This window comes from Mus musculus, chromosome 9 (assembly GCF_000001635.26).
Source record: "Mus musculus strain C57BL/6J chromosome 9, GRCm38.p6 C57BL/6J".
Lineage (NCBI taxonomy): Eukaryota > Metazoa > Chordata > Mammalia > Rodentia > Muridae > Mus > Mus musculus.
The window spans coordinates 100,645,200-100,663,129 of NC_000075.6; the positions used below are offsets into that span (position 1 = coordinate 100,645,200).

The following is a 17,930-nucleotide window of genomic DNA, read 5'->3' on the forward strand; positions in this document are numbered from 1 at the left end:
AATAAACTTCTAAGAGAAACCCCACAGGTGTTTTTTTTTTTTTTTTCTTTGCATTTTATAACTGTGCTTTGGAGTTCTGCATATTGTTCTATGCTTGTAATTCTGTTTACTGAGAAGGCAGAGGCAAGGGGAATCATACGTTGAAATTAGCATGGACGTTTTATGAGATACTGCCTTTAAAACAAAACAAATAGAGGTCTAGTATTGTCGTTTCTGAAGAGATTAATACAATCACTGTGTGCTTGTCCCCTCCACAACCAACATGATCTCGTTGTGTAGCCCAGGCTGGCCTTGAAATCACTATGTACACAGTCTAAGGTGGCAGTTCTTTTCTTCAGCTTATGGAGATCTGAGATTATAGGTGGGTGCCAGGCCAGCCAATTACTGAATGGCTCTTTTGTGTTTTGTTTTGTTTTTTTCTTCAGAAAGGATCTTGGTATGTAGTTCAAGATGGCCTTGAATTTATAGCGATTCTTCTGTTTCATACTTTCAAATGCTGGGATTACTGCCACTCTTGGCTTTGAAAGGTTCTTTTAAAAACTCAAGCTGTGTTGCAGGGACGAGTGAGAACCTTGAACTGAACTTTGAGACATCTCCTAGGTTTGAGGTCTTGGTTTTACTTTTTAACTATTTAAATCTTACCTTCCTCATTTCTAAAGTTGAGGTAAGCCAATGGTTCTTTTACACATTGAAAACCTTTTTTAGCTAAAACTTAAAAATTTCTAGTTATAATCTGTTTTCCTTGCTTGATTATAGATGGATAGATATATCTTAATAATCTCAGTGCTATGGGAGACTTATGTGTCTTTGTTAGCTTTTGGCCAAAATCTGTAATTATTATTATATTTATTTATTTTTGACATATGGTCTTAATAGGCAGCAGTTTACAAAATGGCTACTATAGGAATCAGTGTCTCTGACTTCTGTCTCTAATTCCTGTAGATTTTAAGATCTCTTTCAGAAGTTAACCTGATTATGTCAGGCCCACCCAGATAATCTTTTATGTAATTTCAGTTATCTATAGGGACATTAATTACACATACAAAAATACCCTTTTCCCTCTCTGGTCTAATCATAGGAAAGTTATCCTGGAATATTTACATAATCTCTCCCACTCTCAAGGAAAAGGTAGTGTGATCATCATTTATTTACTTCTGATGGCGAGAGAAGCCTCTTCACATTTACCCTGTTAGAATCTGAACATAAGGAAAAGACACAGCGAAGACAGTGACCTTCCCCACCCTTTCTGTTCTCCCTTCCTCTTCCTCTCAGTTTTAATCAGTCTTTTGCACTACTAGGTATGAACCCAGGGTCTGGCATATGTTGTAATAGCTACATTCTCTGGCCCTATTTTCATTTTTGAGTAAGACAGGGTGCTATGTATCCCAGGCTGGCCTTGAACTCCTGATTCTCCTTCCTCTGTCAATCAAATGTTGGGATTATAGCCATGCCACTCTGCCATCTTTAAATTTTATTTTTATTACAATTTTTTTTAATAACTTGTGAACATGCTGCTCATATGAAGGTCAGTAGATAACTTAAAGGATTTGATTCTAACATGTGTGATTTGGGATTAAATTTAAGATTTTCAAGATTGTCAACAGTTGCCATCTGCTGAGTCTTGCACCCCCTGCCCACCTCCCAATCCTTTGGGTGGGGCATAGGGTTTCATTGTGAAACATACACAAAATGCTCTTGTATAAGCTGCAGAATGGAATGATTCTTAATGTAGTAGGTAGGGTTTTGTCTCTAGAGAAGGAGTTGAGTTTTCTCTCATTTGGTAGTTACAATACAGGATCCAACTTGAGCTGGGCTGTACCACCCCTAAGTTCTTCCCTAGGGGTTGTGTGTCCCCCCCCCCCCCCGGTTTTTAAGTTCCCCTCCCTCCCCACCTCCCTCAGTAATTGGGCTTCCTGGGGCTTGCTAGATTGTGGGAATTGGTGGCAAATTCCTTTACCTGCTGAACCATCTAGGTTCTACATGAACTCTTCAGTGGCTGTCTTTACCAGTCAGTATTTGAAGGCTATCTCAAGTCCTGCCTCCCTGTTAGATTTGTTGTTTATTTTAGAAATGTAAGTTTTATTTATTGTGTGTGTGTGGGTGGGTGTTCCACGTTATGCACATGAAAGTAAGAGGACACCTTTGGAGATTTAGTTCCTTCCAGCATGTGGGGTCTGGGCATTGAATTTAGCTCATCTTTACCTACTGAGCCATCTCACAGGCCCCTTCCCTATTTTTTTAAAATTTAATTTCTTTTTTTCTTCAGGTGAAGCCTTGTTGAGTTTTTCCAAGTTGGCCTTCGGCTTAGTGATTTAACCTAGGCTGGGCTAGAGATTTCAACCTGAATCAGAGTGCTGGCATTACAGACATGTACAGACTATGGTCAGCTACTGCTCAGTCCAGCCTTTTACTTTTCTCCATTCAGTGTTGGGGAAGTTCTGCCTGCTTTATAGAGCATATTTTTTTGTGCTGTGTTGGAAATGGTGAGCCAGTGAGTTGCACAACTGATACTGTGGAGTTTTACTATAATTAAACATACCTTTTTTAATCTTTCTAGATGCTAACAGTTAAAAAAATTTACATTTTAACAGTACAGATATATATGTAATACTATAATGGAATAATGGAAATAGTAGCTGCTTATTATGAAGTAATATCTAACCTTTGTGAGGAACACTTTATTTTCTACTTTATTGAGAATGCGGGTTACAACCTAACATTGTGGTCTGACTCACAGTAGTTTGGGTTGGATTGTAATCAGGAAAGTGCAAAGTAGAAAGTATAAGGAACCAACTTACTTCAATCAAACTGAAAAACATGAAAAATTCTGATAATGCCATATGCCAATGAAATAGTTGAAACTACGATAAAAAATTCTTGGGGGCTGGAGAGATGGCTCAGTAGTTAAGTGCACTGGCTGCTTTCCCAGAGGGCCCACATTCTGTTCCCACCCACATGGCAGCTCACAGTTGTTTGTAATTCCAGTTTTAGGGGATGCACCACCCTCTTCTGTCTTCTGTTGGGTACTGTATACATGTGACACACTGACACACACAGGCAGAACAATTACAAATAATTAGATCTCTTAAAATTTTTTTTTGAGCCAGGGTCTTACTATGTAGTTCAGGCTGGCTATAAACTCTGTAACTGAAGGTGGCTTAATAATAACCCATTATCTTCTTGCTTCAGCCTCCTGTGTACTAGTGCTACAGGCGTGTATCACCATGGCCTTACATTACCACTTCTGGATAGAGCTTAAATTGGTAATAGTGAATATATAAAGTTTGTTTTTTTAACTACTACATTGGAAGTACATCTGCTTTAAACCTTTATAGTCTAGATGAGGGAAATTATTTTTTGGTTTTTGACGTTTTGATTTCTTTTTTCAAAGACCCAGTCGTTCTCTTACGTAGTTCTGGTTATTCTAGAACTCAATATGTAGACCAGGCTGACTCCAAACTCAAGAGTTCTGCTTGTTTCTGCCTCCGAGGTGCTGGGCCTAAAGGTGTGCACCAGACACCATGCCTGGCTTTAAAATGTCTTATTATTTAACTTAGATTTGGTTTATGTGTGTTGTGCCTTTGTGGAAGTCTGTGCACCATGAGTGTACAGTGCCCACCAGAAGAGAGCATAGGATCCCCTGGAATTGGAGTTACAGATGGTTGTAAGACCCATGTGAGTGCTGGGAATCGAACTTGGGTCCTCTGGAAAAAGCAGTCAGTGCTCATAACCACTGTGCTATCTCTCTAGCCCCCGGTAATGGAAATTCTTGTTTATGAAGATAAATGAACAAAATGTCTATAATACTTTTATTTGCAGCAGCCAAACTTTAGAAAATGTTTCCTTCAATGACACTTTAGAACAGATAAATACATGTGCTTTTCAAAAGTTAAAAAGCCAACTTGGTAAAAATAATTTTTCCCTCTCCTAATACTTTGTTAGATGTTCTAGAATCTTTTTCATCTTTCTTTGTAGGCCTTTTATAAAGCCTTTGTGATAGGTGTTTTTTTTTTTTTTTTTTTTTTTAATTAGGATGATGGCCTCAAAAAAAGTAGGAAGTATTCCTGTTTACTGAAGGGGATAGTATCATATTGCATATCTCAGACTGGTCTCAAACTTGGAATCTTCCTGTCTCAGCCTTCTGAGTACTGGGTTATACTTGGTTGTGGAAAGATATTTGGGAGACAAATTAAAATGGTTTCTTAAAACATCAGTGTATTTTTATATCATTAGTGTGTTCTTTTAATCTTGACCAATCTAATGGTTCAGTTTATCTTTCCAAAACAACCTCACAATTTTTTTTTATTGTCTTTTTCTATTGCATTTGTGTGCCACTTAGTTTTTTTTTTGTCAGCTTGACACAGACTTTGTCACCTGAGGAGAGGGAACCTCAGTTGAAGAATTGACTCTATCAGGTGGGCATGTTGGCATATTTGTGGGGCATTTTATGGATTAGTGATTGATGGGGCCATCCCTGGGCAGGTGGTCCTGAACAAATCATGGGGAGCAAGCCAGTAAGCATTGCTCTTTTGTTGGGTTTCTGCTTCAAGCTTCTAATTTGAGTTTCCTTCTGCCTTGGCTTTTCCCAATAATGGACTATAACCTATAAGCTAAAATAAACCCTTTCTTCCTTTAAATTGCTTTTGGTCATTGTTTGATCATAGCAATAGAGAACCCAGTGAGGACAATTGATTCCTATTCTTTATGATCCTCCCCCCTTCTTATGTAAAGTTTTAAGTCAAAGATTTTAGAGATTTCTCTTTTGCTTATTCTTTTCATTTTCTTTTTTGAGATATTCTCTCTGTAGTCTAGGCTGGGCTTGAGCTCTTGATAATCCTCCTGTCTTAGCCTCCTGATTGTTTCAATTATAGATACCAGCCACCCTTTCTGGCCTGTATTTTCTTGTTAATAAATCATTTAAAGTTAAAGTGTTTTACCATTATTTAGTTCAAAATAACATCTTGATTTGAATTGATATCTTTCAATTTGATTACCTGTGGCTTATTTAAAAGTATATTATCTAATTTTTCCCCAATTTTTATATGTGGGATTACTTTAGATGTCTTATTGTTCCTGATTTCTAGCTTAACTTCACTTTGAGACTAAGGATTTTAATATATGTGAACTTAAAGTTTTTGACTTTATTAAGAACTTTATCTCTCACAGTTAAAAAATATGCATTTATGACTATTTTATAGAAATGGTCAAATGGTGATTAGAAAATACTGTTTTGTTTTGTTTGTTCTATTCTTTTTAGTTTTGTTAGTGAAGACTGGCCTTCAACTCCTTGATCCTCATGTCTCTACCATCCAAGTGCTGTGATTACAAGTGTGTTTGGTTATTTCTCCTGTTTTATTTTTAATTTTTTGCCTATCCTGAATATGAAAGTGAAAAAAAATTTTTTTTCCCTTTTGGTTTGTTCAGACAGGATTTCTCTGTAACAGAGCCCTAGCTGTCTTGAAACTTCCTTTGTAGACCAGGCTGGCCTCAAACACACAAAAATCTTCTGTCTCTGCCTCCCCAGGGCTAGAATTAAAGGTATGTGACACCATGTCTGGCTTTTTCTTTTTCTTTTTCTTTTTCTTTTTCTTTTTCTTTTTCTTTTTCTTTTTCTTTTCTTTTTCTTTTTCTTTTTCTTTTTCTTTTTCTTTTTCTTTTTCTTTTTCTTTTTCTTTTTCTTTTTCTTTTCCTTTTCCTTTCTCTCTCTCTCTCTCTCTCTCTCTCTCTCTCTCTCTCTCTCTCTCTCTCTTTCTCTCTCTTCCTTTCCTTTCCTTTCCTTTCCTTTCCTTTCCTTTCCTTTCCTTTCCTTTCCTTTCCTTAAAGTGGAAGTTTTTAATGATAGTAAGGTGAAGACCAGGGATGTTGGCCAGTTTGTAGAGTACCTATATAACTTGCAAGAAGCCCTGAGATTGATCCTCAGTAGAATATAAGTAGAGTGTAGTAGTATGTTCCTGTAACCTAGAGACAGGGAGGGTCAGAATTTCAAGGTCAACCTGGGCTACAAGAAACCTTTTCTCAAAAAAAAAAAAAAAAAAGAAAAAAAAAAAAAAAGGATTATTTGCTAATATCTGCTAAAAAGAATAAAACATTTGATGTTTACTCTGCTTATAGGCTATGAAGTTAGCTGCTGGTAGAAGCCTAGAGACTTTCAAGTTAGAGATGAAGAATGAATGCATTAGAGCAGTAGCCAGAGAAATCAACATTTGCTTCATATTTCTGAACCCCCCTTTTGCACATGATAGTAGCAGAAGATTCGCATTACCTTGTTTTAGTCTAGTAATCTGAATTAGAGAAGCAGGTACTTCTCATGAACTGCGTATTTAAATTAAAACACACCACACCAGGCATGATGTGAAAAGTCTGTAATCACAGTATTTAGGAGGCTGAGGCAGGAGGATCAAGAGTTTGAAGCCAGCCTGGCTGCATCTATAGTGATGCCTCTTCTTGGTAAATGAGAGTGGAGTGGAGAGAATAACACTGACCAAAAGCCAAATACCCCTCATGGCCATTCATAGTCGAAGGAAGCATCGTCATATGATGTTGCCTAGACAGTCACTGTTGAGTTTGTAATGCTAGAATCACTGTGCTAAATTTAAACTTCATCCCCTTCTTGCTATATAAACTTGGACAAATTCATTAATTTAGATTTTTTATGAAAATAGGAACTGCACAATATTCTGTGAAATAAAAACGAGTATTCTGTACTCTAATATTTAACCATTAGACTATATTGTCTTGTATGCAGATCCAAAGAACATCAATCTTAAAAAGTGAATAAATGATACTCTAGATGAAATGATAAGGATAGTTTTCTGAAAATCAAATAATTTTAGCTCATATAGAGAAAGGCATCGATAAAACTAATAAGGATGATCCGAGGGTGAGTGGAAAGATAAAAGTCAATAAGCAGTGTTTCCTGCAATTATTAAACACACGTTAGAAATGGAGCCCTTTTTCTTTAGATAGGCACAGCATCAAGGCAAGACACAGTAGTGCTCCCTGCTGCCCAGGTTTTTAGACTGTCTGTCTAGTCATGTAACTTTGGCTGGTCTAGATTGCCATATTTAGACAAAACTAGTCTTGAATTTGTACTACAGTCTACCAGTGCTGGAATCACTGGTGTGCACTATCATGCCTAGCCACATTGTAATGATTTTTTTACCTTTAATACATTTGATGCCTTCCTTCAAGATTATTTATGAATCTTAGGCTTTGTATGTATAATTCTGTAAATAAAAGGAGTAGGAGTAAATCTTTACCAAGAGTACCAAATTTTATAAATTTCCTCTAAGACTTAGTTTGTAGATCAAATATGATAGCTGACTGTTTTTTCCTTCTTTAAAAAATGGATATAGAAAACGAAGTTGTGGTTACCTGGTTTCATTTTAAGTTACTAATATTTAAGATTTTTTTGTTGCTGCCTGGCTAAGATATTTTTATAAAGTGGAAATACTATATATTTCATAAATATATAGACAGTATGGTGTAAAATAGTGCAAGACTGCCGGGCAGTGGTGGCACATGCCTTTAATTCCAGCACTTTGGAGGCAGATGCAGGTGGATTTCTGAGTTTGAGGCCAGCCTTGTCTACAGAGTGAGTTCCAGGACAGCCAGGGCTACACAGAGAAACCCTGTCTTGAAAAGCCAAAAAAAAAAAAAAAAAAAAAAAAGTGCAAGATCTCTGTCTTTGGGTTTTACTGATATGAATAGACATCATGACCAAGACAAATCTTTTTTATTTTATTTTATTATTTTATTTGATATTTTCTTTATTTACATTTCAAATGTTATCCCCTTTCCTGGTTTCCCTCCGGAAACCCCCTCTCCCCTTCCCCCTCCCCCCTGCTCACCAACCCACCCGCTCTTGCTTCCTGGACCTGGCATTCCCCTATACTGGGGCATAGAACCTTCACAGGACCTAGGGTCTCCCATTGATGACCAACTAGGCCATCCTCTGCTACATATGCAGCTAGAGCCATGAGTCCCACCATGTGTTTTCTTTGGTTGGTGGTTTAGTCCCTGGGAGCTCTAGGGGTACTGGTTAGTTCATATTGTTGTTCCACTGTGGAGCTGCAAACCCCTTCAGTTCCTTGGATACTTTCTCTAGCTCCTTCATTGGAGACTCTGTGCTCCGTCCAATGCTATGAGCATCTACTTCTGTATTTGTCAGGCATTGGCAGAGCCTCTCAGGAGACAGCTATATCAGGCTCCTGTTAGCAAGCTCTTGTTGGCATCCACAATAGTGTCTGGGTGTCTGGGTTTGGCCAAGACAACTCTTATAAGGACAACATTTAATTAGGGCTGGCTTACAGTTTCAGAGGTTCAGTCCATTATCACCAAGGTGGGAGCATGGCAGTGCCCAGGAGGGCATGGTGTAGGAGAAGCTGAGAGTTCTACAGCTTGATCAAAGACAAACAAGAAGACTGTTTTCCACATGGCTAGGAGAAGAGTCTCAAAACCCACTCCCACAGTGACACACTTCCTCCAACAAGGCTACACCTACTCTAAAAAAGGGCACACCTCCTAATAGTGCCACTCCCTGGGCCATGCGTATTCTAACCACCACAACCTGAGATCTGATTAAAAAGTAAAAACAAAAACTTATTTTTTAAAAAATCTGGGCATTGAAGACCAGACTTTTTTGCATGAATGCTCATGACTGAGTTTCACCCTAGCTTGAGATCTGATTTTTAACTACATCTGTATCTTTGGCTAGCTATATGTTTTTGAATCATTTCTTCTTTGGGCATCAGCTTATTTCTGATTAGTTTTTTGGACAAGATGGCATTCTTATTAAATCTCTTTGAAATAATCATAAAATAAATTCTAAATTAGGAAATGAAGCTTTTTGGATGTCTTTAGTTTTCAAAGGCCTAATTGTGACATTGCTGTATACATTTTCCAGCTGCTTATTGGAATAACTCACATTCTCATATATCTGAAAATTGCATAGAAGAAATACGGTTTTTCCACTTAAAAAGATTTATTTTCAGTGTGTGTGTGTAATACAATGCACAGGTGAGTGCAGGTGTCTCAGGAGGCCAGAGGTGTTGGAGCCTCTAGAGGTGGAGTCAATAGGTGGGTGTGAGCTGCCTGACATGGTAAAGTGAAAGACCTGGCTTCATTCCCAGCCTAATGTTCATTATGTCAGAGAAACATTCACTGGCGCAAGGTTGTGTTTGTAATGTAGTGATAATTATATTTCATGGCGTCAGTCACAAAGAATTGAATGGACAGCTTGCTCTAGACTACATAGGAAACAAAAAAATCTATTCTTTTTTTCATATTAGATATGGCTGTAAAATTTGCTTTCTTTACTCGCTTTTTTTTAGCTGTTAAGTAAAACAGAAACCTAAGCTCTCTGTTACTTATTAAGGTTATTAAAATTAAGCACATTGTATTTAGAGCTTTTTTTTCTTAGCACTTTGTAAAATATGAGGGGAGAAGATAGCATCATCTCATTAGGCATGTGAACCAAAGCCCTGATTTTGTGAATGTGCTGTCAAGGATAATACTTACTAACCATAGTGTAAAGAATCCAAAAGAATGTACTTAACAGCACATCTGTGTTTATATGTCTGAGTGATGGTGTTTGTGTGTTTGCGTGTGTGTGGGTTTGTGCATGTATGTTTGAAGGCCTGATACAGACAATTGTGTCTTAATTGCTCTCCACTTTATTTATTGAGACTGGGTCTCTCTGAACCTGGAGCTTCTAATTCCAGCTAGTCTAGTTAGCTAGCTTTGACTCCATTATTCCTGCCTCCTGAATGTTGTGACTACAAATTGCTACCACACCTGCCTGGTATTTACATGAATTTTAGGGTTGTGAACTTCCAAAAGTTCCACTTTGAGAATTATTTTGTTCAGGTCAAGTGGTGATAAAAGGAGATTTTCTTTTCTTTTCTTTTTTTTTTAAAGAGCAAGAACATCCTTTCCAAATATCTATTACAGGCATTGTGCTTGGGCCTTTAAACACATAGCCATTATTTATAGACTATTGTGTCAAGTGATTTAAATAGATTATATGTTACTTAGTTTGTATATCACCATTCAGAGAATTAGTTTACAGGTGGGTGCTTCATTAAGCGCTTCCTTTTTCTTTTCTCCCCTCTATTTCAAGAGGGAAATGATACATCTAGGTGGGAATGAGATGATGGTGAAGCTGAGGTTATCACTGATGCAAACTCAGCTATCACTTAAAGAATTTTCCACATTATAGATTTGTTCATTTAACTTAAGCTATATACTGGAAAATCAGGCTGACAAATCACAGGAATTACCGTGATTCCTCCTGGGGAATAAATGAGGTATTGTGATGATAATAAGGAAAGTCATATATGAGAATGAGAAGTTAAGTAGAGATAGTCACAGAACCTAAGCAAGAAGAACAGAGGCACAGAAAAGAACAAAAACCAAATTCTGTAGCAAAAACAATTGTGGTATGCCAGGAATTAGGAGAAACCTGTAGTTATGGTGGGGAGAACACACAGAAAGAATGTAATGGTATCACATGAGGTTGGTGTGGTAGAATTTAGATTGGGTAAGGTGTATTTGAAATAGGTCTTTGAGTTTGAATTTTGTTGTAAAAATCAAAAGCTGTGGGAGAGTTTTAAGCAGAGGAATACTTAAAAATATTTCTGGAGTCTGAGGCTACACAATATTTGCTTAGCATGCCTGGACCCTAGGTTTGATCCCTTGCACTAGCACAGACAATAATAACAAACCATCCAAACAAAAACAAGAAAAATAAAAATTTTCCTCATTTTCTTGATTTTGCTTCCTAGAGCACAATTAGTAATGTCTGCAGATAATATTGGTGAATAAAGCTTGATGAGATAGTGTGTGTTACTGTCATCAGAGGGTAGAGATCAGTGCTGTTACTAGAGATTTTTAATAGCCGGAATAGTTTCCTGTAATAGTTGATTGCTCAAAAACAGCTATAAAGCTAAGGCTGAGAATCCTTGTTTTACTCCTGTGTGAATATTGCGATAGGCAAGGAGATGGAATATGAACAGAGGGAAGGTAGGTTAAGTAATCTGGTGGTAGCTACAGTGCCATGGACAGTTGTGATGATGACAAGAGCCAACAGTGAAAAACTGTACTGATGTTGTAAGAGTTGTGGAGATAGGTCTGTTAATAGAGAGGTATTGACAGAATACGGTAAAAACAATGAAAGGGAAGAAAGGTTTAGGTCAGTTCATGATTTTAGGGATTAGACTGTTCTGGTGGAGTGGTGGGCGGGGAGAAATGAATGCTTGTATATCTTGACTTTCGCGCCCCCCCCCCCCCTTTACATCCCCTTTCCCATTTATGGGATAGTACTGCTCGTATTCTAGGCTTGTCCTTCCCCTTTAGGGTTATCATCTCTGGAAACATCCTGACAGGCTGGTCTAAATGTTGACTTTACAAATGGAAGTGACATTTCTTTCTGAGTGGATTGACAGTTGAGATTAACCATCACAAGAAGTGTTTCTGGCTAATAGTTAATTGTAGTGCTATCCTATAATGACACACTAAGGGAAATAACTGGAATGGGGGGTTCTGACTTCTAAACAGTTATTTATTTTTGTGTGTTTGTGTATGAGGGTGTGTACTACGTAAGGTGCTTGTGTGGAGGTCAGGGCTACCTCAGATTCTTAACCTTCCATTTTGCTTGAGTCAGGGATTCGCTTCCTGTTTGCTATTATACCATATACTCCAGCAGGTTGGTGGCCCATGAGCTGTGGAGGAGTGAGAGTGTTATGTCTCTCTTCTTCCAATTTAACTAGGAGTGCAAGGTGTGTGTGTGTGTGTGTGTGTGTGTGTGTGTGTACATGTATCTTTGTATGCACTACTGTGTGACATTTTAAACTTTGTTTCCGTGAATCTGAACTCAGGTTATCATACTTACATGGCAAATGCTTTCAGCCATTGAGCCATCTTCCCAGCCCTGTTCTGACCTTATTTTACTGAATATGAGTTGCTATTAATAGATAAAAAAGAAGATAAACTTTTATAGTCTACAGTTTGTCACATCGGCCACTTGGTACTTATAGATATTTCACCTGTTTATGTTGTAGTTTTTTCTGTCTTTGTACTGCTTTAGCATCTAATAGGATACTCTTTTGTATGTATTTCTAACAAACTATCAGAGTTTCTACTTTTGGCTTTTTTCATAATCCCATAAATCACTTACTGCTTTTCAAAAAACTCATGCATCTTAGGCTGTTTAATTTTAAATTTGGTTTTCTTAGGGCTTCTTTTAGTATTTTTTTTTTAATAGATGTTCTGTTTTTTTCTACTTCCGAATTTTTGAGCATTTCTGCCTATTGCAGTCTATTTTGGTTCCTTTTCTATATGGCTTATTACTATTATTATGTATATATATTTTGGTTTTCTTTCTTTTATTTAAAGATAGGTTTTCTCTGTGTAATCCTGGCTGTCCTGGAACTCTTTTTCTCTATAGACCAGGCTAGCCACAAACGCACAGAGATCTGCCTGCCTTTGCCTCCCAGATTCTGGTTTCAAAGGCGTGTGCCACTACCTCCTGTCCATGTGGTTTGTTATTTATTAGTTTTTTTTGGTAAAGATTGCTTATGTGAGTGAAGAGAATACTGGCTTACCTAAGGGTGGAAAAGTAAACTTCCTTCATCTTAATCATTTAACCTATCATGCATACTTATTCTGCTTAAGATAAAAATGAATGGATTTTTATTCTGGTGACTTGGACTGTAATCCAGATTAGTATTTTGATTAGCAGTATGTTCTATTGTACATCACTTTGACCTCACTGCCTCTCTTGTATTGGGAATGAGTATGTCTGTCCTCTTCATTCAAGGACGTTGGCTAGTAAATGACTAGCTAATAAAACAGTGTTCTATAAACACTAATATGGTCTATTTTCTTTTGGGAATACATCGGTGCATGCAGATTTCTCAGCATTTATTCAGTTAGTAAAACAGGAAGTTTTTAGAGGTGTGCGTGAGGCAGAAAGTGTCTCTAGGGAAGACTGTCAGTTCTTAGTATGAAGAACACTGCCAGAATTGTTTCTCAGAATTGATAAGCATAGGAATTAAATTATAATTTACACCTAGATATCTAAGGCCTAGATGACTCAAGTCTGGAGTGTATGATAGGGTGTGAGTTTACTGATTTACATTGAGAAAGTAACTTACACATGGACTGCTTGTGCTCAACCAGTAAGTGCCTTTGTTGTTGGTTTTTGGTATAGAGACCTATCTATATCAAAAGCAGATTATAATCTGAAGATTGATTGGTAAACCTGGAATGGTCTCAGCAATGTCAAAATCATTATACCCCAAGTACATTGATACATCTATCTGCACAGCAGCAGATCTGGGTCAGGGCACTCTCCAGGGACAGTACGGGAGATACAATGCTAAGTTTATTTAAGCACCCCTCCTCATTCATTTGATTTGATTTTAGCTTCAAATAGTCACAAATAAGATCTCCACCCTGGTTCTCATGTTACTTTTTTTGGATTTTGTATATTTACTTACTCCATTCTAGAGCTCATTTATCCTTTTATGTTTGGTTCCTCACATTTTTACTTTTCAGTGTTGACTTCAATTTTAAAAGAGCCTTAACTATGTGTCCTGTGTACTGCTTCATATGTGGATTCAATTTATTCTTGTAGAGTTGAGAGAGATAAATTATTCCCAGTACTTCTAGTACATCTTTGCTTTGGAAATAGACGGTAGTCCTGATCTTTCTTACCTCTTGCCTTTCTTTTTGAGAAATACTGAGGTATACTTTATGTAGTATACAGTTATCTTGCTTTAAGTTTATAGCTTAGTGATTCTTAGTTATAATAATTTAGAAAATTATGAACACCACCACTATCTAATTTTAAATGGAAAATTTTATCATCCGTGAAAGAAAAGTCATCTGTAGTCAGTTCTAATTTCTGCTCCTGCTCCCAAACAAATACTAGTCTGTTCCTACATAGTTGCTTGGCCTTTTTCATAATTGACATCATATAATATAGTCTTTCTTTCTTTTTGTCCTTTTTCATTTAATGTTTGAAGATTATTCATATTATACTGTTTCATTACTTTTTTGAGATAGGGATATAAATATGTGTGTGTGTATATACATATATGTATGTATATATATATATATATATATATATATATATATACACACACATATGTATCTATCTATATATGTATATGTATTCATTCTCCCCACCCCCCAAGATGGTTTCTCTGTGTGGCCCTGGCTGTCCTGGAACTCACTCTGTAGACCAGTCTGGCCTTAAACTTAGAAATCCACCTGCCTCTGTCTCCCAAGTGCTGGGGTTAAAGGTGTGTGCCACCACTGCCCAGCTCAGTATTTTTTATGGTTAGGAATATTTTATTTTGTTAATTTATATATCAACTGTTGGGCATTTGGTCTCCTCCTCCACCCCTACCCCATTTTTCTCTCTCCCCATTTCTCTTCTCTTGTTCTTCTTCCTCCCTCTTTCCTGACTTTTCCTTAGCTGGGTTTTGCTGTACAGTACAGGTTGGCTTTGAACTTGAAATTATTTTTCTGTTTTGCTATTTGAGTGCTATAATTTCAGGTATGTGCCAGTATGTCAAGTTTTCGATTTCCAAGTTTTAGCTATTTCGTTCTCTGAACCTTCGTTACTGAGACTTGGTGTAGTCATGTTTTGTTCTCTTTTTAGTACTTTATAATTTTTGGATGGTGTTTAAGTGAAATTGTTTAATTAATTTACTTTTGGGATTATTTTTTGTATAATGAAGTTCAATAGTTTTTTTTTTGTTGTTGTTGTTTGTTTTTTTGGTCTTGTATCCTGTAGCTATTTCCAATTTGATTATTTGCTTATTGCCATTTTTTTCTTGCTTTATTTTTGTGAATTCTTTGGAATCATATCTTCAACAAGTAGAGGTAAACATCTTCCTGTTCACAGTTGTATATTAAGAATTTCTACTATGCTGCCAAGTAGGATTATTGAAAATAGTGCCAGTGTTTTATTGATTTTTTTAGAAAATAGGTTTTAGTTGTTTACTGTTGAATATGATTTTTTGTTTTATTTTTGAGACAGGGTCTCAACTATATTGTCCTAGTTGGCCTAGAACTTTCTGTGTAGACCAGGCCTCAAACTTATACAGAGATCTGCTTGCCTCTTCTTCCCTAGTGCTGGGGTCAAAGGCAGGTATCCATTAACTATTGTTACTGTTGGCTTTCTGTGCCTCCTTATTAAAAAAAAAGTGTTAACTTGCCCAAGTGCTTTTTCATGCTTGCCTATTGAGTTGATCATGTCGCATCTTCATTCAGTTAATGTGGTATTGATACTCTTACAGTGAACTGTTTTTGCATTTCTAGGATACTCTTACACGGTCTTGGTGTACAGTTTATTTTGAGACAGGGTCTTACTCTGTAACCCTGGCTGACTTACATGGAATTTGCTTTATTTATTTAGACTATCTTGACCTCCATTTGAAATTCCTCTGCTTATTGAGTGCTGGGATTGTAGTAATGTGTTCCCATGCCCAGCATGTAATTTTTTTAATGTGCATGTGTTTTTGGTTTGTTTATATTTCCTTGAGTTTTTGCTTTCATATTCAAGGAGTATTAGTCTTTAGTTTTCTTGTGGTTTCTTATCTGTCCTTAGTAATTGGATCATGGTTGCTGTCATCAAGTGTGTTATTATTTCCTCTTCTAATTTTTCTCCTTTAACAGCAAAAGTTATTTACTGTTAAAGTTAAGAAATATAGGGCTGGGGAGATGGCTCAGTGGTTAAGAGCATTGACTATTCTTCCAGAGGTCCTGAGTTCAATTCCCAGCAACCACATGGTGTCTCACAACCATCTGTAATGGGGATCCGATGTCCTCTTCTGGTGTGTCTGAAGACTGCGACAGTGTATTCACAAACATAAAATAAATAAATAAATTAAGAAAAAAACATATTTTTTGTTTTTTGTTTTGAAACTGACTCGCAACATGTAGTCTCAGCTGGCCTCAAATTTTACTTTTCTATTGCTGTGAAGAACTCCATGACCATGACAATTTATAGAAGAAAGCATTTAATTGGCGGCTTGCTTACGGTTTCAGAGCATGAGTCTGTGACTATTATGACAGGGAGTATGGCAGTAGGCAGGCAAGTATGGCACTAGAACAGTTCCTGAGAGTTGAAATCCAAAGACATAATCATGAGGTAAAGAAAGAGAAAGGTAACAGGGAACAGTGAGGGCTTATGAATCCCAAACCTCAGTGACACACATTGTCCCCTCCCCATCCTTCCCAAACAGTTCTACCACCTGCAGCACAGCATTAAAATATATGTCCCTATGGGGCCATTCTCATTCAAACCACCATACTTATTGTATAGACAAGACTAGCCTTGGTCTTAGAATGATCCTTCTACTACTCCTTCCTAAGTTGGGATTATGAGTTCAGCCACCATGCCTGGTTGAATTCTCTAATTTCTCAAAGAGTTTGAGTAGTATTGAGTGGGATGTGTGTTAGATGTTTGATGAAATTTACTAGGAAAGTTCTTTGGTCTTTAACTTTTTTGGGGGAGTGGGGAGGAAGTTTTTTATTACTAATTTATTATCTTGCCATAGGTCTGTAGAGTTTTTAATCTTAAGGTAGCTATGGCAGAGCTGGGCAGTGGTGCCGCACGCCCTTAATCCCAGCACTTGGGAGGCAGAGGCAGGCAGATTACTGAGTTTGAGGCCAGCCTGGTCTACAGAGTGAGTTCCAGGACAGCGATGACTATACAGAGAAACCCTGTCTCAAAACACCAAACCAACCAACCAACCAACCAAAAAAGTTAACTATGGCAGTTTCTTTTATTTATTTATTTATTTATTTATTTATTTTTTATTTTCATTTAGATGTTCCAATTTGTTTGTTTGTTTGTTTTTTGTTTGTTTTTTGTTTTTGTTTTTTGAGACAGGGTTTCTCTGTATATCCCTGGCTGTCCTGGAACTCACTTTGTGGACCAGGCTGGCCTCAAACTCAGAAATCTGCCTGCCTCTGCCTCCCAAGTGCTGGGATTAAAGGCGTGCACCACCACGCCCGGCCTAGATGTTCCAATTTTTTGAATGTAAGGTTGTCCATATCATTTATTCTTTGACCAATTGCTTATTTAGGGTTAGGTTTATAATGTGAAATTTTCACTTTTTCTTTTGTTGTTGACCTAATTTGATTATGTTGTGGTTGAAGAGAATTCATTATAAATTCTTAAATTCTAACCTGGTTAAGTTTATTGAGAATTGTTCCCCAAGTATGGTGTATCCTGATGAATTTTAATTTTATTGGAGAAGAATGCATGTTTATTGATATTGAGTAATATATTCTGGATGTGTGTGCCAAGTCTAATTTATGTATAGTGTTGTTCCAGAACTTCTGTTTCTTTGTTTATATGTAGTTCAGAATTTTTTTCCCTTATTGAAAGAGGTTGTGAAGTGTCCAAATATGGAACTCGGTATTTTTCTTTTCAGTTCTCTAGTTACTTGGTATATAATTTTATAATTGTTAAATATTGATGAATTAACTCTGACCCACATGCATTGTACTTTGGCCTTTGCAATGATTTTTGGTTAAAAGTATATTTTGTCTGCTATTAATATGAGGGCTTTAGCTTTTTTTATTAGTTTGCACTGATCTTTCCCATCCTTTCATTTTGAAACTATTTGTGCTTATTGTTTTAAAAGAAATCAGTTCTACTGATCTGTCTTTTATGAATTTAGCTATTTACATTTAAAGTGATTAGTAATAAGGAAGCATGCCAGTCACTTTACTTTGTGTGCAGTTACTGAGTTCTGTTGTTTCTGTAGTCAGCCATTGGCCTGTCCATTCTTTGAGTGTTTGAGTCCTACAATGAAAAATGTATTTTGTGTCTCACATGTGTTTAGAAGCTGCTGAGGATGCCATTTAACCTTAGCACAGTAGGGTGGAAAGAGCAGTCAGTGTGTGTG

The 17,930-nt window shown here is 36.9% G+C and overlaps 1 protein-coding gene across 8 annotated transcripts in view; it reads left to right on the forward strand.

The window, feature by feature from the left end:
* Stag1 (stromal antigen 1) overlaps positions 1 to 17,930 on the forward strand; it is a 360,836-nt gene that overhangs the window by 47,491 nt on the left and 295,415 nt on the right. The gene's annotated exons all lie outside the window — the stretch shown is intronic.